This window comes from Rhipicephalus microplus, chromosome X (assembly GCF_043290135.1).
Source record: "Rhipicephalus microplus isolate Deutch F79 chromosome X, USDA_Rmic, whole genome shotgun sequence".
In the NCBI taxonomy this organism is placed as follows: domain Eukaryota; kingdom Metazoa; phylum Arthropoda; class Arachnida; order Ixodida; family Ixodidae; genus Rhipicephalus; species Rhipicephalus microplus.
The window spans coordinates 188,131,858-188,155,125 of NC_134710.1; the positions used below are offsets into that span (position 1 = coordinate 188,131,858).

Below are 23,268 nucleotides of genomic sequence, written 5' to 3' on the forward strand. Positions count from 1 at the left end.
AAAGGCAGACATATCACCAACTTAACTTCCATGACATATAGAAATAACTCCCCCCACCCCCTCACAGTTTTTCTGTATGGTGTAGTGGTTAGCGCGTCGGCCTCGCTAGTTGCAGTGCGTCAAGAAGTCGAAGGTGCGAGTCCCACTCAAAATCTTTTTTTTTTCACGTTTTATACTTTTTTTTTGTTGTAGTACTCGTACTTAGCTCGTCAAAAACAGTTAAAAAGACCAATTCTGGCTCAAGATTTTCTTTTTTTTTTCGTGACCAATACTATACTACTCTTTTCGGTGGAGTTATGCTACTCTGCTTCGGGATATGTTACTTTGTTGAGGGAGGGTGCTTTGACCCGTTTTGGGGGAATCGCTGTACTCTGCCTCAACAAGAGGTGATTCACTCTGGAAAAGGTAGTGAAATATGGGACAAGAAAGTACTCTCCCAAAGAGAGGGCCCAGCACTTAGTTTTTAGAGTGAAGGGAGTGCCGCCGCTGTGTTACGTCAAACTAGAACTCCACGTGACACGTGGAGAAAAGACTCACACATACGCGCGCGCACACGCTCACACGCTCACACGCTCACACGCTCACACGCTCACACGCTCACACACACACACACACACACACACACACACACACACACACACACACACACACACACACACACACACACACACACACACACACACACACACACACACATACATACACATACACATACACATACACACACACACACACACATTCACATCCTTGATATGACACTGTGACGAGTGAGTAGTGTCGCAGTTGCTACGATTATCGCGACCATTGTGATTGCACATATGTGGGTGCGTTGCAAAGAAAAATAAAAAAAAATACTCTGCATTGCCCGAAAGCGCTGTAGCGGTGTTACGTTTGTTTGCTTGAGCAACCAGATATGAAAGTTGTGCAATATGCACAAAGGGGCGTCGTTAAGTCACGGCGTCCTATATGGGTGGACAATCTCCTCCTGCGAACGTCTTGGTCTCTTGTCAGCTGTGCGAGAAACTGCGATAAGCATTGCTGAGTGCAATTGCCGGCCCTGCCACAAAGAAAATGGCCACGCAAAAAAAGCGGATGGACTACTGCTCCAAGCGCTGAGTCTATGTGACTTTTTCTCATTTCGGCTGTACGCTGTTCTCCCCGTTGTTGAAAACGCGCAAAATGAAGCAACATCAGTTGACCGCGTACAGTAGTCATGCGAGACAAAGCTCTTTCTTGAAGGTGCCCTAAACGTGCTAGTTGCACCATTTGGAACAGCGGTCAAATATGGTCGAGATGTTGTTGCGGCCTTAAGGGTAAGGGTGCGTGACCTTGGGAATTTCTCTTCACTAAATTGAGGTAGGGGGTTCAAAACGCGGCTGCGCATTGCTTCGACGTGGAAAGCCCTAACTCTGCTTGGTGAAACAATGACTACACAGAAACAAATAGGAGAAATAAAGGTAGGGACAGAGAGAAATTCTAGAGGAGAGAAAAATCTGCGAGGTGAGATTCGAACCCTCATACCCACAATCCGGAGTCTTAACCAATCAGCGAGGAGGACTGATGTGAAGGTGATGAGGAGGAGATAGAGAGTAAAGCTTAGCGTAGAAAAAGAGAAATAGACAGAAGGAATGGCAGAAATAGGAAATAAAGACGGTAAAGAAATAGAGGGAATCAGAGAGAGAGAGAGAGAGAGAGAGAGAGAGAGAGAGAGAGAGAAAGGAATAGGGCGTGATAAAAACAGATTGAAAGGAGCTAATTGAAAGCGAGAAAAAAAACTATAGAAAGATGGAAAGACCGACAAAGGGGGATATAGAGGGGAAAAAACGGGAATCAACAGACACGAGGAAAAGAAAAGCAGACAAGAGAAAGAAGAAATTGAGGAAGAAACTACAGTGAAACATGCAACGTTTAGCGAAACAGCAACAACGACTACCTATGTTCCCACCAGCTCCTCTGTTTCGTTAGCCTTGCGCCTTCAAGGAAAGGTACGCAATTTTTTTCTTCTAACAGTGCTGGCGAAACACTGCACGCTTGATTCCTTTGTAACACCTGCTTCCCGAACAAGCCACTTCTAAATTTTTTTGGCTCCTTAAGGAAAATTTAGATCCCTTTTTGAATAAGTGCATGGCCCCTCATCCTGCGCGCTAACACGCACACGCACACACACACGCATGCGCACATGCGCGCACACGCACACACACGCACGCACGCATGCGCACATGCGCGCACGCAAATACGCACACGCACACTATGCATGTGTGTGGGTGAATGTGTGGAGTGTGTGAGAGATCTGTTTAGCTACAATGTACACTCTAAAAACTAGTGCTGGGCACTCTTTTTTGGGAGAGTATTTTCTTGTCCCATATTTCACTGTCTTGCAGGCGAGTAAGTCGCATCTTGTTGAGGCAGAGCACTGATTCCCCCGAACGGGTCAAGGCACGTATACTCTCTCTCAACAGAGTAACATAACGCTGCCCGAAGCAGAGTAGCAGGACCCCACCGAAGAGAGTAACAGTACACCTCACAAAAAAAGGCAGAACTTGTGGCGAAATCGGGCTTTGTAATTGTTGTTGACGGATCTCCGCGTGCGCGGATTGTAAGGGTAGCTAAATACGAACACCACGACAAAAAGTAAGTAAATGTGAAAAAAATGACCCAGAAGTACTCGAACTTTCAAACTCTAAACGCACTACAGATTGCTAGCTTGCCACGCTAACTACTACACCACACTGATAGAGGGCTAATAGGCGCTAATTTTTTTGTCATAAGTCATGTTTGTAACATGTTAGCATTTTCTTTTTAGATGCATAGATTTAAGTGTTTCCGTGCTTCTCAAAACCAGCCGGACTGTAGCTAATGTGTTTACCGTGTTTGTTTGTTGCTTCGTGAGATTAGAACGTCTATCCTACACGTCTATTACAGTAGAAACAGAATATTTGCGCAACGAATTATATGAACCCCATTTGCGCTGACTCGCTAAGTGGGTAGTCATTTCTTCGTACAAAACATCGCGCTTCTGAGTACACTAAACAATTTATTTTGTTTTTTGACCCCTTGGACATATTTTTGGTCACTCTTGTTCACCTTCTACGACTAAAGCCATAATACTTCACTGTAGCCGCACCGTACGTTATGCTTATGACACCACCGCCCGTGTGCGATGGTCGTAGCGAAAAACCTTAATATTAATATAAGGAGAATGTTATAGCCGTTTGCGTTGAGTGTCTATCTTGACCGATATAATGATAGTATTCGCTTATTTCACTACGCAGATCCAAAGCTAAAACCGTGAATATCAAGAATTACAGGCGTCTTTCAGTGCGCTGGAATTCGCTGGCGCGCACTGGAAACGCTGTACTTTTGTTAATCGTCTCTACAACTCCTCAACGAATGCAGTATATTTTACTGCATATATGTGTGGTTATTGCGTAGTGCTAATCACTCGCGGTGTGCCGACGCATCTAAAAGTAATCAAGGGTGGGAGTATAATCGCGTTTTACTCTATCATGCCTGAGGAGTATATGGGCATTTCACTCTCTAAAAGAAAGGAAGAGTTTCAGTCTCGTTTCATAAAGTGAAAATTATAGTACCCTATCTGATGCTTTGCGAGAGTAGAACAACACTTTGAAGAGTAACTTGGCCTCTTTACTCCTTCGATACCCTCCGCGGTTTTTAGAGTGTACCTACGCGATATTCTAGTCATAACTTGGATATAACCGAGGAAAAAATATCTGGAAATGCCGGGAAGCTATGCTAGTTAATAATTTTCATTGAGGCTTACAAATGTTTTAGCTTTCGTAACTATTGTGCGTGAGGCTCACCACTGGAGGAGCGAGTGCTGCAATAGCTGTGACGTGCAGAGTTGTATCAAGGAAAGCGGGCGCTTGGATGCGTTGTTTTTAACTGTGACTTCGTGGTGTTTTCACTTTTGAACAGCGTTGTTTTGCCCTCACTTCATGTGTGCGGACTTCTACAGACCACACAATCTGGAAAGTTGCATTAAAAGTGGTCGGCGTTGCGCCACATAGCGCTTCGTACACGATGACACTGGCATGGCCGCTGGCAGTACCACTGTCACTTCTCTCCTTCTATGTTGTTGTTAATTCAAGCCTATGGGGTTAAAATAGGCACCGACCATGCACGATTGTTCACATAAAAGCAGAACGTTTAAGTTATCGCATGGGATCCTCGTTCAATGGAAAAATAAATGTGCAAACAGTAGGATTATGTATATTTTAAAAATACGACGTATGTGCGTACATGTGTTGGAAGTTGTCATAACAGTTAAAAATGTGCGCCATCGTCTGAATTCTCAGAGAGTCAAGATAAATCCCGGAAGTCCAGTTCTTTTTCTTGATTTTTGTTAATTCAACCCTAGTCCGGTATATTTTGTGGCCATTTGCTTCTGCGTGTTTCGGCCAGCGCGTTCGACCAACCCTTCGTTCTTACATCATACATGTGCCGCTCCAGTCTGCTGCCTCGCCGCGGTGGTCTAGTGGCTAAGGTACTCGGCTGCTGACCCGCAGGTCGCGGGATCGAATCCCGGTTGCGGCGGCTGCACTTCTGATGGAGGCGGACGTGGTGTAGGCCCGTGTGCTCAGATTTAGGTGCACGTTAAAGAACCCCAGGTGGTCGAAATTTCCGGAGCCCTCCACTACGGCGTCTCTCATAATCATACGGTGGTTTTGGGACGTTAAACCCCACAAATCAACTGATAAATCAATCCCTGCAGTCTGCTAAAGCTAGTTCTTTCCCCAAGGTAACTTCTACCACAGTCATGCTACCCCCACCCCCCTCTATTCTCCAGTTGTCGGTCCCCATGTGTGTACTCGACCACACCGGGTTTCTGTCCGCCAGTGGTGTAGTCAGGTGGTGATACACCAAATTTGTGCCCCCCCCCCCCCCCATCCTCACCGAAATGTTTTCGCACGGCGAAAAGCGCACAATATAACAGTCTACCACATCTGCCCCCCTCCCCCAATTTCGTCGAGGTGGTGCCCTCTCGTCCGTGACTTCAGCTCACATGGTTTCTTGCTTACACGTCTCTATAGAACGGGCCCACAGCTCCTCCTCAATGTTGTTTTGATCTACAGGCGAAAATGCGGCCAGCTTCGAAAACTGATTCATCCTCTAATAGCTACCGTGGAATGTCGCACAGCTTATGAATGGAGATGTAAAAAAAAAACAAAAAAAAACTGGAAATTGGCATTTTTACTGAACCATGAAATTGTCGTTTATATCACGGTACGCAAGACGTACCCTCGCAGAATGCCCTTTCAAGGGCACAAAATAACCCGGCTGGCGCGCAGTCCATTCGCTACGCTAATCGAGACCGTTCGAGATCGCATATTTTAATCACGAATTTTACCTCTTCGTAAAAGCTGTGGAACTGAACCAATTATTCATAATTTTCATCCATCTGTGGCTCGATGGCGATCGGATGCGCACCGTTTGACGACCGTACAAAATTTTCGCAATAAATCTTAGAATCGTGCCGCCGAGGAACTTTTTCTGGTGTGAAAATTTACCCGTAGTTAGGCATACCCGTAGTTACCCGTATGAGGCACGCGCGTGCGTGTGACTCACGCGTTTGCCCGGTATCGTAACAGAAAGGTTGCGGCTGTAAGAGTTGCTTTCCACAAAGCGGGGAATCCACTTGCGCTCTGCTTCATAAGGACATATGTGTGCTAAACAAAAATTTGCGCATGCTTGTCGTGTCAACCGTGGCCCGTCTTTAGATGCAAACGTGTACAATGAATGCAGCGTGGTTGGGCGCATTTATTTCGGCAAAAGTAGGTCTCTTTGCCGCAAGCACGCGTGAATACCGATTCGATGCTTCAATTCTACACGGAATGAGTCGTTACCATTCACAAAAACTGTACGCTCGGCCACCGTGGTTTTCATATATGTGGCCATGGCAGGCGACGGCCGCAGTCAGGCATGAGAAGCGTAAAACTTTTCCGGAGCAGTTGTTATTCAGCACTTCGTACAGTCAGTGAAGAAGCTGCGGCAGCATTTTTTATGATTCTGTTGAGTGAAGTACGACAAGAATAAAAATAAGAAAAGACGCAATGGCGGCTGCGCGCGAGAGGGCTCCAACCACCATGGCCTCCGAGATGGCCGGCGCTCGCCATTTCGGAAGCCATGCGACCACGTACGTCACAGGGATTCGTCCGCATTGTGGCGCCATGGTATGTCATCGTGTTCAATAGTTACTTGTCCTTAAGCTTCACGGAAGAGATATGCTGGAGTCGTAAATGTCAAACTGCACGCGGCGGTGTAACCTGAAGTAACTGTAGCTGCTTTTTTTTTTCTTTGGAATTATTCTTAAAGCTTTGATGCTTCTTCGGATCGAAAATATCTTTTTCTTCACCACTGCTGAGGGCTCGAGTGATCCTCTGCACTTGAAAAGGCCCAAAGTTGCGCTCTTAGCGTAGTGGCTTAGAGATGCTGCATAAGCTATTTCCTACGTAGTAGTCCTTTTTGTGAACAATGTGCGTATAAAAAGCAACAAACAAGCTGACTAGCAAGAACAGTTGAGCCTGCTATAGCTGCAGGTGGGTGTTTAAACCTCCATCCCGCCGTTTTCCTTTCAGCTGCTGCTAGTTCCGTCTGAAATATTTACAGCTGATCAAATCTTTTAAAGGAGCTTTAGAAATCCGCCTCTTCAAGGGGCGTTCTTTCTACCTAAACAGATTCGTAACTACATTTTGAAACATACGTGCGCATTTTTTTTTGTTGTCCTGGGATGATACTTTCGCTGCCAGGCTTTTAAACTTGGTGTGAGTGTTTTGTACAAGATTTCGCTTTGTGCATTCGCAATTGTACTCTCGCAAACGTTGAAGTTTCTATTGTATAGGCCTGGAGTCACGCTTACGGATCTGTGTTCCACTTAGTTTTTCAGCGTCAGTGGTGTAGCTGGAGCAGCAATGAATGTTTTATTAACAGCGTAACTGTTCTTAGTCGACGCGTTCATGGCGCCGCCGTGGTGACGCTGGTCACAAACGTGGGTGTGCCTCAGATGCTGGGTAAATTTCATGACTCTTCTCTGGCTCAGTAAATATTCGTCCGGTGGGCGGGCATGTGTCACTGTGCGGCTTATCAGAAAACTGTCGTCGTAGTAAGTGACTGTTGCCATCGAAGTTCGGTAAATACCGCATCTCGCCACTGGTTCACTAAAAAGAATCGACGGGAGCAGTTTAAGCTTCCTTGTAAACCTCTCTATAAGAGTAGTATGGTCAGTGCAATACAACTATACTACCACTTCAAAGTTAAACGTACTGTGTTTATGAAAGAGCAGTAGTATACATTCTTGAGACCTGCAAAATATAATAAAAAAGACAGCGTGTTGAAGAAAAGGCCTCCAGCTTCGTTGTCTTTTCAGTATCCGCCAAACGGAGATGGTTGAATTTATTTATTAAGTGTGAATACACTTTACAAGCGACCCCAAACCATCCACCGCCGTCGGCGGCGTCCGCAGTCTTCTATCTTTAAAAGAAAGAGGACTTGGCGGGCCGCAGGGCGACGCTCTACCGAATAAGCCACGGACGCGACGCTGATATCGGTGTCAGTAACGCGCCTTATACCCACTCCCCCTTCGCTCGCTCCTCCGCTGTCCTCGCTCGCTGCAGCTGCGCGCGCACCCCTCTCTCTCGCGCGCCCAACTTCTCTCTCAGTCTCCCGTCGAGAGCGGGTCGTGAGGGGGAGTAAAGTTAAAATCCGTTGGCATTCGCCTATGAGTTAACGTAAACTCCCCCGTGTGATGAAATTGCGATTCCCAGGAACCATTACACCATAAAGGCACCATAGTGTGATTAATAAATATAATAGTGCGAATTAATAAATACCCCTCATAGCATCACCCCGTGTATTCGCACTTTACCATGTTCACCCTCGGGGAAATGCTTGGGAGTTTTTTTTCTATAAATAATAATAGATAATTATTTAATTAATATTTATGTATTTGCCGGCGTGCTTCCTTCAGGCCTACCCTACAGCAGAATATGCTCGCGATATAATCTGGCTCAGCCCAAACTCGATGCACAGTGTTGCGACCGGGGTTTGCAGGCACCGGAGGCCCGGGATGAAGTTGTCGGGGCAGGAGGAAGAGAGACTCGAAGAGGGTTTATTTACATTATGTACATTGTGAGCTCTCGTACATGACGAGCTCTTTCTTACATGGCGAGCCTTCGAATCTGGCGTTCCTCTACATGGCGCTCCTTCGAATGAGCCGGTTGGCTCATTATAAAGGGTATGTTCTCCCCAGATCCCTAGATCAAAGAACACGTGCAGAGGTTACTGTCCAATCACAGATCGCACACAGCCGGCGAGGGTGAAGAGCATGCACGGCCCACGTGAACGTCCAATATTGAGCCGTGATCACTGCAATCCAAGGTGGCGCCAGCGGGGCTCTTCCTCGTCGTGTGTGTGCCGCTGGTCGAGGGGTCCCAAGCTCAAGACAGCATACTTCAAAGGGTCCGCCGAACTGCTTGCTTAATTAGCGGGGCGATTGGTAACGGCTGCCGCGGTCTCTTCCGAGGAAGATGCTGTACTCCTTGTCGTCTCTCGAACGGCTTACGGCGTCGTGGCGACATGACGTCTCACTCTCCGGCTAGGAGGGACAATGCCTGGCGGTCATATATGCAGCCGGCCGGTCGGCTACTTGTTTGAAGATCCAAAGAGCGCCGCTCCTTCGTCAGCTCTGGCGCCAGTCACAACAACGGGCTCTCTCTGCGCACTTGTGTGAGTTCACTGAAATGGGGTGCTCGCGCGCTCATTTGGTACATTAGTGAAATTTGCGATCAAGTTGAGCTTGCGCATTCGACCTCATTATCCCATTATGTCTACGCGGTAAGATACAGAAGACAAAAACGAGGAGGCGCATTTTTCTGAAATTTCGGACATTAAGTTAGCTTGACGTGTATTCTTTGTTCGAGTCTTTACATGGTCTGTCTTTTATCGCACGTTAATGTATATTGATAGTCTCTCAGCCTAGATTTCCGAAAATATTGTTTGGAAAAAACTAAAAGAAAGTGTGTTGCCAACATATATCATGTTGCTATACACTGACGCCTGGTGCAGCAGCCTGCTATAATATCTATGTGGTCGCACCCGCGCGTTTTTTTTTTCTCTCTTCTTTCTTTAACCACTCGTATAGCGCAGCGTGCACTTGCACACGCATGCTACCTTCTCTCGTTTTAGTGCAGATCGCTCGCTTTATTATGATTTTTTTATTTTTGCAGCGATCGAACATTACAACAGAGCTACTGCAGCGCATAAATTTCAAGATCTTGAGGCTGCGCATAGGACTTGCATAGATGTGTAACCATGATGAAGAGCTGGTTGAGTTAAAAGGCCTTTGAGGTCGGTCGCATCCGTCAGGCCGTCTTGATATCTGCGCCGAAGGAGGCGTGAACGTTCTGCTGCAAGAGAGGAACGGAAAACGTTGCCAGGTTACGCGCTTCAGTGCGCTCACGAAAGCTTCCAAAGGGCTGTTCTTGTGTGAACATGAAACTCGTACATTCGCGACCGCGTACGGAGCCACGACGCTCTAAAGACGTGGCAGACAGTGATTGAACTCTGGTTCTGACTGAAATACACAAATAACTCATAAAGAGTAGTTAAACTGGACGTCACACACGCGCGCACACACGCGCGCACACAGGCACGCACACAAACGCGCGACACCGAATATTCCTATGTATTTCCCGAGTGCTTATGTTTGGGCGCTCGCCCCGCCATGGTGGTCTAGTGGCTAAGGTACTCGGCTGCTGACCCGCAGGTCGCGGGTTCGAATCCCAGCTGCGGCGGCTGCATTTCCGATGGAGGCGGAAATGTTGTAGGCCCGTGTGCTCAGATTTGGGTTCACGTTAAAGAACCCCAGGTGGTCAAAATCTCCGGAGCCCTCCACTACGGTGTCTCTCATAATCATATGGTGGTTTTGAGACGTTAAACCCCACAAATCAATCAATCAAATCAATCATGTTTGGGCGCTCCGCGGGTGTAGCTTTGCGTCAACCACATAATGCTGATATGTAAGCCAAATGACCGCAATTATGATAATCAGCTATTGCGCAGTTCTGAATAGTGGCTATTTGTGAAACGCATGTATTCTGTCGTTCGATTTTTCTTCTTTTCGGTGCTACCGTTTCATTAGGAACGAAAATGAACGGGACGTCTTGGAGTCCGTGGAGATGCGAATGGCGTGGTGATCAAATTATGAGTGAGGGGTGCGTTAATGCGGAACCGTATTGAGCTTCGCTAAGTTGAGGTCATATAGTCGTATCGCAGCTCACGTGCGCTCCGCGCTGCCTCTCTAAAGTCTTCAAGTGCCGCTGCTTTGTGTTACCATTTCTATAGCACTGCTCACGGCGTGTGATGACATGGACTGTATGGTGCCGCGTCTCTTAGCGCCCACCTTGCCTTTGTTCGCACGGGCGCACCGCGAAGCGCGATATTCCTCGACGCCTTTCTCGCCGTGCAAGTGGGACCAAAGCAAAGCCGATGATACGTTGCTATACGGCGCATCGCCTGAATGCGAGGTATTTTTTGCTGACCTCAGGAGTAGTTTGAATATTTTGCCCCCACAAGCTCTTGGCGCTGATTGAAAAGCGTATTTTTCTCGTGCTCCTTTTCAGCAGCTGCAAGTTGAGCTGCGTCGAAACGCAGCACAGTGTTTTTATCCTTTTTATTGCTTGCGTCCACTGACAGTGGGAAAACCTCGGTGACAAATGAACGTCTATATTGGATCCGAGGTGCGGTCCTGTTACCTACATTTGTGTCATCCCGCGTAAACTAGCGGCTCTAGTGAGAACTGCGGCTGATCCCAGCTGCTCTTCCTTCGGCAGCTTACGCATCCGTGACACGATCGAGAAGCCATTATTCTCCGAGCAGCTCGAACAACGCCGCGCGCCAAGCATCTCAAGGCCTGTGATGATGAGCAACCGATGACGAGAAGCCTCGGGCAAATAAACCAGCTGCGTCGCTTCTTGGGTATTCCGAAACGAATGCGCCGGTTCCTTCGGTGGCAGTGTGACCGAGTCGCAGGGGGCGGGGACTCTCTAAACCTTCTATGCATTCGCTCTCGGCAGTGGCAGCGCCGCTTTGACCGCTGGCGGTTGCCGGGCATCCTACTAGACATAAATCACGAACATGAAGTTTCTTTCATGACGGCGTCCTGCAGTAGAGGGAAAGGACAAAAAAAATCGAGAGCAGGAGGGTTGCCGTGGAAGCCCTCTTTTCCCAGTTCGCATGCAAGCGGAATAAGCTCGTGCCTTTTTTTAGGTGCGCGGGCCGCTTGGGCGATACGGCAATTCCTAAAATTTTGTTAATCTTTTTTTTTGTGTTTGCTGAAGAGGCGAAAGTTGAGCTGACTGATTTCTCAGTAAGACAAAACTCGATCTGCACAAATGAAAAGAACTTTTTTATTGCATGTTTTCTATAAAAACACAGACATACACGTAGTGTGAAAGTGCCAATCTATAAGAGCAGCTTTAACTTACAACTGACATACGGACTTAATGAGCAAACGTTGACCCTAAAATATCCGAATCAATGCGAAAATTCTCAACAATCGCAAGCAAGGCACGTCCATTTGATTCAATCATGTTTGTTATGACGGCGCGCATAGTTTTTTCACAGAAGTTGAGTACCTAGATTGAAGTTCAGAGACATGGAGAGGCTTGAAGCGATCAGAAGTTTTTCGAGAAAGAACGTCGCTGGAAACACTGTTTTGGCAAGTTGGCTTGTCTTTGTCAAGGCAACTGTGTTGACGAAGAAACGTTCACTTGTCAGAACGTTGGCTCCATTGACATTCTCTGTCATAATTTTTTGAAGCATTTATAAATGTCCATCACGTGCACTTGAGAGATACTATTAGAAGTAGAGGCTCACAAATTTTCAAACTGTGGCTACAAGAATTTCACGAGCAGGAAGCAGCCTATAGTTACTTGATATCATTTGAACTACACGCCGAAAGTAAAAGAAACTAAATCTATGTTGCTGAAAAAAAAAACTCGAATTCAAGCCTTTAAATAAACGCCTTTTCCCGACAGGAGCTTCGCTGCCGCCTTCACCAATTAGTCAAGCGACACTGAACTTCTATCAGTCCAGTCAGGCTTGCGGAGCACTGGGTTTACTCATATGTGTACTCATGTAAAATCAATACCTGCTCCAATAATTGGTCCAAGTTCTTGTGCTCACCCATTGCTTTCAGGAAACGCTGTAAAACCTTCGCGGAACTAGAAATACCATGTTAGCACACCGCAGAGCCGCGCAAAACATGTGTTGCCCGATTAAGCCATCTTTGACGAATGCATGGTTTACTTGTTCGGCGTATAGCTCACTGCGGTCCATTTTCTGCCCGCCACAACTTGCGGTCTTTATCTATCTCGTAGTTAACACGGCAACCGACCGAGATAACCGAGTGAGATCCAGCTTCTAATATTGCTGAGCGAGAGGCAAGCGCTACGAACGCAAGTCAATCACTTTTCGCGCTTCACCTGATTTATAATTTATGAACTGCCCCACCGCGGTAGTCTAGTGGCTAAGGTACTCGGCTGCTGACCCGCAGGTCGCGGACCGAATCCCGGCTGTGGCGGCTGCACTTCCGATGGAGGCGGAAATGTTGTGGGCCCGTGTGCTCAGATTTGGGTGCACGTTAAAGGACACCAGGTGGTCGACATTTCCGGATCCCTCCACTATCTCATAATCACATTGTGGTTTTGGGACGTTAAACCCCACATATCGATCAGTCAATCAAAATTCACGAAATAAGGAATAAGACAAAACATATAAACTAAAGAGAAGTTCTTCACGGGGCGCCGAAGTTTATTTTAAAAACTTGTGAAAGCCAATAAATGCGAACATCCACATCAACCTCCGTTCCACATCAACCTCCGTTGAACCGGATCTTAGGATGCCCGGCAACCGCTACGAGCGTGCATGTTCCTTGAAACCGAAAGTAGTGAGTTTCCGGGGCCTGACCGAGCCCACTCGTACCTCTCACTTCCAGTGGCAGTGCTGGTGCTGCGTCTGTTTTTATTTTTATTAGTAATTCTTTTAGCTGTATTGTGAGCGTCACTGTTCAGGTGAAATTGCAAAAGCGAGATCAGGTTTGGGAAAAAAAAAAGGGGGGGGGGAGGGTGAGCTCTGCGGGTCTGGTATCCTATGTATGTACTATCGTCATAGAGATTCTCACAATAATAACTAGAGGAACGTGTGGCGCCACCGTCTATGCGAATTTCTTAAGGGGCCCGTTGGAGTGATAGAAATGACGGTATATGTGACTGCGAGGCTTGTGTTGAGCGGAGATTCGGCTCAAAAGTGAACACGACGGCGTAAATAAAGCTTCTCTAAAACAAAACGTTTATAAGTGGATCTCATTGACGCGTATTATATTCTAAAATAAAAGTCGACTTACCCTGACAGCACAAGCGAACGGCGAAAGTAAGAAACGGACGACATAGTCGTACAAACGCCAGAAAGTTGATATGAACTGTTTTGATTGATTGATATGTGGGAATTAACGTCCCAAAACCACTATATGATTATGAGAGACGCCATAGTGGAGGGCTCCGGAAATTTCGACCACCTGGGGTTCTTTAACGTGCACCCAAATCTGAGCACACGGGCCTCCAACATTTCCGCCTCCATCGGAAATGCAGCCGCCGCAGCCGGGATTCTAGCCCGCGACCTGCGGGTCAGCAGCCGAGTACCTTAGCCACTAGACCACCGCGGCGGGGCTGATATGAACTGTTTCGATGGCGTACTCCGCTTCGCGGCCTACTTGATAATGAAACGCTTTTTTGCCTCAATGAAGCAACGATTGGCCTAGCACGTCATGCTCATATACAGATTGATGCTGTTTTGGGGTAATCACCCGTGTAAAACATTTATTCATCAGGTTGCTATCTAAACTGGTACTTGCAAGCGTGACAGCACAGGTGCTATAGGACGTAATCACTATCTGAAATCAGTTGCAGTTTCCGCAACTAACCTCAACTTGTTTTTCTAGTGAAACGGAGCCTTAACTTGTTTTTCTAGTGAAACGGAGTGCCGAAATTATTCACGAAAACATGAAGCTAAATAACGTGAGGAAATATGAGCAACTACACACAAGAAAATCTAACGCAACAGCTGCGGCGGTAGTTTCGGGCGAGCGCATTCGAAATATTTTGCGACACTCGATATTAACATTAAGCACGTGCCCACAGGAAAAGAAAAGAACGCTGCCAGCAGTTACTCCGATGCGTCCGATACAAATTTTGAAAGCGAAAATCAATTGTGGAAGCGAAAACTATCACATCTTTGTAAAGGAATCGTCCGGGAACAACACAACCTGAAACGCAAGTACGCTGTCGTATACATTTCAGAAGCGTAACATGCTTGCGAGGCATGCTGCGCAGTATTTGTGGCCACCTCGCATTTTTCAACCTGCTGCACATGCATCGTCTTGCTGTTCAGCCCCGTCGGAGTGCGGCTACCGTGGCCGAGAATTGAACCCATCTTCGAAGCAAGCAGCGCGACACCATAACAAGGCTCATCAAAAAGCGTATGCTGGAGCGCAGGCACCGTTGGTGATTCTACTGAAAAAGTTTTAGGGGCGAAGCTCCTTAGGGCGTGGGCTGTGCGTCCCCTGTAGCCTGTATGTAGCCACCTCTAGTTTAGTTCTTGCAGTGTTCACTAGATGGCGGTACCGTCCCCTGTATGTAGCCACTTCTAGTTTAGTTCTTGCAGTGTTCACTAGATGGCGGTACCGTCTCCTGTATGTAGCCACCTCTCGTTTAGTTGTAGTGTTTACTAGATGGTGGTACTTGTAGCTGATGATGAAAAGATGCAAGATGTTATTAACTAGAAAGCGGTACTTGTAGTTGATGAAAGACGCGAGATCTTATAAAATAGGAATGATGTCACATATGGCGCGTGTCATTGGTTGAAGGCAATCGTTCGATTTAGTGCGGCGACGTACGCTAGGGGGAGTGATGTAATAAAATAGAGTGGGCAAAATGTACAGAGGATTCATGGTTTACCAGGTTTACCTCCGGAGCTTCGCCCACTCATCATCATTCACTTCGTAGATATGGCGGAATTTTTTCATTGTTCTATCAGAATCCTCATGGATGCTGCTCTCGTCATTTATTTTAAAAGTGACACAAGGAAAAAGTGAACGCTGGCAGCGCAACGGTGTTCGAAGCGAGCGATGTATACGCGTGCCACAGCAAGATTCGAAGAGTCCGTGCCGTGATGTCACGCAAGCCTTCCACCAGGCGGCGCCACTCCAACTTGTTGGGGCTAATAGCGTTGCGGGAAACGCAGATAATAGCGTTGCGGGAAACGGCAGATAATTGCGTGTAATCTGCCGCTAGCAACGATAACACGAAGAAAAATGCGCGAAAAAGAAAGTGAAAGACGTGCATCAAAGTGTGCATCCGATACCGCCTACATATAATACGGGCATGACGTAACGGCAGCGTATACGCCACAGCTGATATCCGAGCAGCTACATGGGTGATTCGGTCTGATTTTCATATCACCGCTGGCAGCTACTAACATGCAATAAGCCGCCGTTTTGCAGCAACAATGCCTAGGCGGGAGTGTCAACAGATACCAGAAGTCGCCGCCCTTTCCACTTCCGACAACGGCCGCAGCACGACAGCGCAGCTCTGGCCGACTGGCTCGCCTAGAGTTACTTTATACGCTACCTAAAGGTAGCATATACAGTAACTCTAGGCTCGCCCTACGCCATCTCCTGATGACGACAAGAGGTATCGCTGGAGTGGTGCCCCATTCTCGGACTTCCGCGACTGTGTCCATCTTTCCTATCTTCTCTTTACTTCCGTATGTGGCTGTCCATTTGCGTCCCTCTCTTCCTGCCCTTCTCTCTATACCTTTAATTCCTTCCTATCCTTTTTTAAGCCTTCCTTACCCCCATCCCCTGCGCAGAACTGTGAAGGTGCCCTCCATTGCGAGACAGGCAGTAACGGAACGGCGCTTATTTCTTCTTTTCCCCCATTCAAAAGTCGTCACTTATATAATCAGCCGATGTAGAGTCCGAGGCTATTCGCCACGCGCTCGTGTGTTCAAACTCGTATTGCTCACGACTTTACTTCATATATTTTTTACATAGTTCTCGCTTTGCCAGCGTGCGTAGTTGTTGTTGAGGCCATTCTATGACCTGAGCAGTCCATGGCTGGCATGTTAATGTACTCAGCTTGGTCTTCCTACTGAAACGCGTCAGTATCATATTGAACCAGTAGTACTTCTGGCACGGGGGATGCGCCAGCAAGCGCAGTTCCTTCCTCTCAGTGGTTCTGTCGTCTGGTGGAACAGAATATATAAAGACAATTGTTAAAACACATTTCGTGATGGAAACCCGGCGGAAGGTGGTCTCCTCTGGAATCTCCGGTAGGCATTTTGAAGTCTTCACAAAGGACGCATGCACGAGGAAAGAAATAAAAAAAGGGGAGGGGGACTTGTATAGTACGTATATTATGTGTGTGTTAGGCATAGGTCGGCACTTTGAGGGACTACTCGCTCATACTCATTCACCACAATTTTTTCAGCCTTCGCCCTGACTCACGTTCATACTCGCGTCTACTCAAACTCATGAATACTCACTCACGTTCATACTCACGGATACTCACACTGATGAGTACTCACCCACGTTCAAACCGGGGGCGGATCCAGCCACTGATTTTAGGAGGGGGGGTCGCCTATAGTAACACTGGAGAGAGGGGCGTGTCATGACTTCTTTGTTTTTAGTAGGAAAAAAAAAACCCTGCGCAGCATAAATACTGGTAATGTGTGCTCCGAGCGGTTTCACTCATTCGTCCTAATTGCTAATAGGAGGTGGGCGGCCAGCACTGAATTGAAGGGGGAAGGGTGCTGACAGAGAGTATGGGGGGGAAGGCGATCGACCCTACCGCGCCCCCTCTGGATCCGCCATTGGTTCAAACTCACTCATCAGTACTCACTTATACTCACCACGCTCAAATGAGTATGAGTGAGTGTACTCATGAGTGAGTATGCCGAGCTATGGTTGTAGGTGGTACACGCGTGCAGACAAATATTATACTCGTGTCACGTTCAGAGATCGCCCTGCATAGCAACAACTGAGCGCCAGCTTGTCTCAGAGCCGCGAATCTGGATATTCTCGATGATTCGACGTCGATTTTCAAAGATGTGCTTTCGTAGATGTTTAGCCCTGGGGGCTGACCTAGACGGCGTTCCGTTCTCGACCCCGTTTCACTAACGTGTTAGTGTGACCACGAATTGAACGGTATCAGTTCAGTCGGTGCGCTATTTCCTGCGCTGTGTACTTAATACGTCCAACCTTAGGAGGAAAAAAAATTCTTCCGCTCATATAACACAGAGAATCGCGCCCATTTTTACCTCGCACTGTTTCGGCGGATGTCTGGAAAGGGGTGACCTTGATTCTTGGTGCGGATATTCGGAGACCTTATTCCCCCCCTCCCCCCATTTTTATTTCTTTTTCCTCTTTCAGAGCTTTATCGAGGGGATGGATATGCGCTCTGGTTTCCTTCTTATCGTGTTACTTTATTCTTTTTTTCTCTCCTACTTCGCTGTGGCGGCGTGTGTGTCCACGTCCTTTCGCGTCGGCTGCCCAGCGGTGTGCCTTCCACGCATTTTCCATTTAATCTTGCGCGTGTCTTTTTTCTTTTATCTTCTCCACGCCTGGTTGTCGCCGCGTTGTCTTCTTTCTGCCCGGTCGGCCAGGTTTTCTTCTTCTTTTTCTTTGCGCCGTTGACCTTTGTTCCGTTCGTCGCCTCTGGCTGGCCGACGCGATGTGTCGTCAGTCGCGGTGGACCCCACTGCGCCTCCTCGGGACCCCGTTTCACGCGGCGGCCCTGTTCGCCGAAGACGCGCCGCTGTACACGCGCGGATTCGTCTCCCCGATTTCTCGACCGCCGGGCCACCTCTCGACGTGTGAGTGCGAAGTCGCCTTTTTCACATTGTCTCCCCCCTTTTTCGTGCGTGCCCGCGGCCGAATGAGACGACGCAGGGTCAAGGTCTCGGCGTAAACATATTGCGCGTGTAACGAGAAGGCGGGAATTCCTCGGAGGGCGCGGTGTGCTCGCAGACCCCACGCGGCGCGCTGTAATACGCTCCCAGCTGCTCTGTGACAGCCGTCGCCGTGCTTTCTCTTTGCTTGTGTGTCTGGTTTCTGCACTGATCTTTCGATGACTCTCGAGCCGAAAGGCGCCGGAAATAAGCGAATGGCGTACTTGCAGAAATTTCGGTGCTTTCTGATATATGTATACAGTGACATCAGTGGGCTTAAAAAAGTGGATATGTTCGTATAAGGTACTTACTGCGCGGCACACGATTATTGACGATGGTGTTTTCCCCATTGGCGGGTATTGCTCACCGCTTTCGTTAGGGTCACGTATCGTGAGCAGACGGGCCAGTGCGTGGTTCGAAGGTGTACACGTTCAGGTTTTGTCAGTGGCTAACAAATCACTGCGCAGTGGTACGCCAGTATAGTGCAATCGACCACCGCCGAAACAGCGTCAAGGCTGGAAAACGGCCCGACTTTCTGGGCATTGCTTGATGCTTACGTGATCAGCTCAAGGCCCTTTTCGACTGAATATATAGCTAGGATGACGCACCCGCCATGGTGGTCTAGTGGCTAAGGTATCCGGCTGCTTACTCGCAGGTCGCTGGATTGAACCCCGGCCGCGGCGGCTGCATTTTCTGTGGAGGCGAAAGTGCTGCTTGTGTCATCGCAAGGTTTTACGACGTAACTTCAGAGTATACGCACGAGCACTGCGGCGGCTGCGATGGAGGCGAGAATGCTTGAGGCCCGTGTGCTTAATGTGCACCTTGAAGAAGTGCAAGTAGTCGAAATTTACGGAGTCTTTCACTACGGCGTCTCTCATATTCATATCGTGGTTTCTCAGGCGTTAAATCCATAGCAAAACCACATGACTCCGATAGGATGATCAACATTTGGTGGGTAAAGTGAATCTAGTACTCGATCCGTTTTTTAAGTAACGTCATTCTGCATACAGGATAACGCTTGGCTACATCGACCATTTGAGATAGCGCTGCAGGTAACGTGTACATGTATACGAGAACAATGGTGTGTGTGTGTGGGGGGGGAGGGGGACATGCAGATGCTCACCGCTAGCAATTTCGTGACATAGTATCAATTTGGTACCACGCGTTTGTAGAGCGCATACAGAAGTGAAAGAAGGATAGCGCAGATAAGCATGATGCGTATCTGACAAAAAAAAAAAAAAACCGTTGCGAAGAAAAGAATCGAGGGAATGCGTTCACTTCCTTCCTCTTTGTGTACAACCGTGCGCATCAAATCGCTGACGCCGTTATTGGAGATCTATGTTTACTGATGTTTTGTGCAGTATGTCTTATCGACGCGTCGACATTTTCTTTCGCCTTCACGGCGTTCAGTTCACGCGCTCCACTTGCCAACATCTCCTCGTAGATCTTATCAGTAAAAAAAGCAATTGTCGGGTACTATATTTGGAAGATGGTTTGTGCATCTCGCATTCGTTACAGGCTGCCTGTTCTGCCGTTTAGTTTGCATAGTTCTGAAATCCGGTCCTCTTTTTTTGGTGGTCACTAGCTCGAAGGAGTTCACTTATATACAGAGCGAAGGGGGAAGATAAAGCTCACCGAGCCACCATAAAAGTAATTCGAATCAATTCATTGGCTCAACCTGTTCACCCAGGGTTCGAAGGAACTATGCAACTTTTCGGGCTTTAATGCTGGTCTGTAATTTGCGAAGTGGTCTTCACCTCATGGATGGACATTGTCAGTCTCATTATTTTACTCGAGTAGATTCGGTTTTCAAAGTAAAATAAAAAACGCAGTTTCTCCCGATATGTAAAGAATCGACAGTGATGAAAATATTTTAGGGCTGCATGAACATCACCGCCTTTCTTCGCCTTTCTTCGGGGTCGTACTCGTGCGGCTAACGTACGTAATCTGTTATGATCTTCGAAGTACAACGTTTTGGGTCACTATTGGATGTTCGGCTTTAGTCGCGTTAGTTCAGCTTCTTTTATAGATACTTTTTTTTTCGGAACCCCTACAGCATATTCTGAAATAGTGTCAGTTTTGTTGTGATGATACGTTAAGGTTTGCCTTCTTTTTCGTTTCGGTCATGTAAATACGACCAGAGTTTCACCATAACCATCCAGCAAGGTGTATCATAGAAACGCCTTTCGCAAACGAGGATCAACTTGTGGTGCATTCGCTGTCATACATTGCCCAAATAAAATTATACAAAGCAGCCTTACAGCCCAAAAGGTTGTAGTTGTATCCTCTATTGAGAATTCGAGTCATCTGTAACGATGGCGAAACGTTTCTCGGCTGCGGTAGAATGCGCCATATTAGGCGCTAGGCCCGCCACTATAGACGCGGGTGCGGTGATTGTTGTAACGTGTAAGGTTGTATGATTACGTGATCTCGCGTAATCTCTGGCGTTGCTCCTGCGAAACGAATCAGACGCTTGAAAGCGTTGCTTTTAACCGCCATATCTGCTGTTTTTTTTTCTCTGGAAAGCGTTGTTTTGCTCACGCTTCACGCTTGCGGATACCTTGAGGCTACACAGTGTGGGAAAGTGTTGTCGGTGTTTTCGGCGGCGTGGTACGTACTATATGCGCTGCTCCGTGTCACATGTGTGAGCTATGACTTTCAACGTTCAACTTTAAACTTCGACTTTCAAAGGGCGTGATATCGCTGTTACTTTACATTAATTCATTATTTACAGCTCATTGGGGTTACTCGCATATAGCGCGTGTCTGTCGAAGGAACCCATTCAGTGTCTTTTTTTTTTTTTATGTTGCGCTGCAGGACACAACCTGGCGAGCTTCAAACACCGATTCATCTTCTCTAATTGTTGGGGTTTCACGTTTTAAAACTACAATACGAATATGAGGGTCGCTGAGGGATTATGAGGACCATGACCCCCGTATTCACAAACGCTCCTCGATTCGACGGCCACCCTTCACTTGACAGAGTTGAGCACTGCGCCACCGCACGGCTGAAAATGACGTCGCGCTACTCAAGAATCGCAGCAGATTATCGCTGATATGCGGTGACTTGCCGTGCCTAGAGACGGCGCTCCCATCGGCTTTCTCAAGTGAAGGTGAAGTGTTGAAGGAATGGATGTTCTAGAATACGGCGGTTAGTGTACCTAAATTCGAATACACAGGCCTCAAGTATTGATTTACCTTAAGTTGCGAAGTGACATACTGCTTTTCAGTCAAGATGCAAATGCTTGACATTAGTGTTTCCACTGAAACATAAAATTGAGAACACAATTATCTGATTTTGTTGGAATTAGGTCATGGTTATGAAGCAAGGGGGGGGGGAATGGGGGGGGGGGACGATGGATGAAGCAGAGATACACAGGACAAAATGCTTGTCCCGTGTTTTTTTTTGTGCTTCTATAAGCATACAATTGCCATCGAGACCACAGTAAGCCACCTCTTGCAGCATGCTGGTACAATCAAATCAATTAAGGAATGCGGCCGGCTTTTTTCTCGTGTTTTTTATTATGTTAACAACTCTTGGCGCAGTCTTCATAATATGTCACTTTTTTTTCATCAAAAAAGGATGCAAAGGCATAAACCGATACTACGCCAAATCTCACGGGAGCGAAAAGCGCGCCTAAGTCTCTTTAACGTCAAAACATCTGGAACCAGAATTGGGCAATGTCCGATTGTAACGTGAACTCAAAAAGGCCGTTTCCTATCATAAACGAGCCAAGTGCTACTTCTGTTTCAATGGATGTGAGCAACAGTCGTTTAGTGAGGGCTGCGCCAACAGTTGTGACGAAAATAACCAACATGGTCTCATCCAAACCGTTTCATTTAAGGCTGTGCTATCGTGTTTAAACGTTCCACAATAAGTTTCACAATAAGTTTATCTAGCGCAAGTCGGCACTTACTGAATGATTTAATTCAGTCGAAGGTAAAGAAGTAAATTTAAGGTAATGGAAAACTTGAATTTAAAGAATAAGTTTTAGACCCATTTTATGATCTAGTTCGAACCCATCTGAAATGTTCCAATCTATATGAATCAAATACAAACTCTACTCCCGAATACCGACGATATTAGCAATGTAAATTTTAACCATGATATAGATATGAGGTATTTAGGGGATAGGAACACACTGGCAAAAAACTGTTTGAGCAGGCCCGCATGCCCATGCTGGCATCTTCATTGTGATCAAGGGACCCGTAGGGGGCCCGAAACGTCGATGCCTGTTTACTTTCATTTTTATCTTGGCGAGTGTAAGTTTATTGCACACCGACCATATGTTCAGTAGTAAACATTTGTTTTCTCAGATTCAGTTGCATTTGGCTCTTTTTAGAGCAAAAAGGCGCGTATATCCGAAAACATCCAACTTAGTAACGATGTGCCGATGTGCCATAGTAACATGCTGCATGGCAGCGCGAACATCACTGCTCAATATCACGAAAATCGACAGATGGGACGAGCTTGATTCTTCTTCCTTTTCTCGCAAGCTTGCATGCCTTGGAAAGAACCAAAGATTTGCATTCTTTTCGAACGACGGCACACTGCGTTGCCCTTTCGATTGAATTTCGCGACGCGGAGATGGCGGGCGCAACGGCGTTAGCGTGTCTTCACCCGAGGTGAATGGCAACGACGGTCCGAACTTGTCGGTACGTGTATACACGCGCGAACCGTCGAACGTCAGCACCTGAATCAATCTTGCCAGCCCGCTTTGCATCGCCTCCGCTTTGCATTTCATGTTTGCGTTGCCGCTCGTTCGCACTGCTGTATGTAGAAGTATAAAGCTCTGATGTTTGACGGACCCTATCGCCCCGAGGCTTTTGTACACATCTGGTGTGCGAGAAGCGTTCTATATGGCCCATGTAGCGCAATTCTCTAATTATAGATGTGATGTGCGCTGTCGTTCTGCCCTCCCCGTCCGGCTCTCAAAGTAAGTCGAGCAGCTGTTTGTTCTTTGAGATTTATGGGAATGCTGTACCGCTACGTATACATTGGGTCATGCGAGCACTTGCCGCTTGGGTGACGCCGCGTATCGGTGGGCGAGTTTAGTGAACGCAGCATCACTGTCGTCTTATCGAATGCCGTATAACGTTAGCGTATATACCTGTGATGTGTCTGTATTGAATGCATACTCGTGGACGCTCGTATTAAACCCATTTCGTGTCTTTGATGTCATGAGTTCTATGATGAATAATGTTTTTTGACATATGCGAAGTTCTTTTTACGTTCCAACAGTTGCCG

At 47.2% G+C, this 23,268-nt stretch overlaps 1 protein-coding gene across 3 annotated transcripts in view; it reads left to right on the top strand.

Annotated features, from left to right (window-relative positions):
- The window catches only part of MYPT-75D (Myosin phosphatase targeting subunit 75D), a 393,518-nt gene that overhangs the window by 144,469 nt on the left and 225,781 nt on the right, over positions 1 to 23,268 (top strand). Inside the window, exon 1 of one of the 3 annotated variants that reach the window (XM_037428769.2) lies at positions 17,816 to 17,946. The exons of the other annotated variants lie outside the window; for them this stretch is intronic. The gene's annotated coding sequence lies outside the window, so the exon portion shown is untranslated. Of the gene's footprint in view, positions 1 to 17,815; positions 17,947 to 23,268 lie in introns of those variants that run through there. 3 annotated transcript variants of the gene reach the window in all.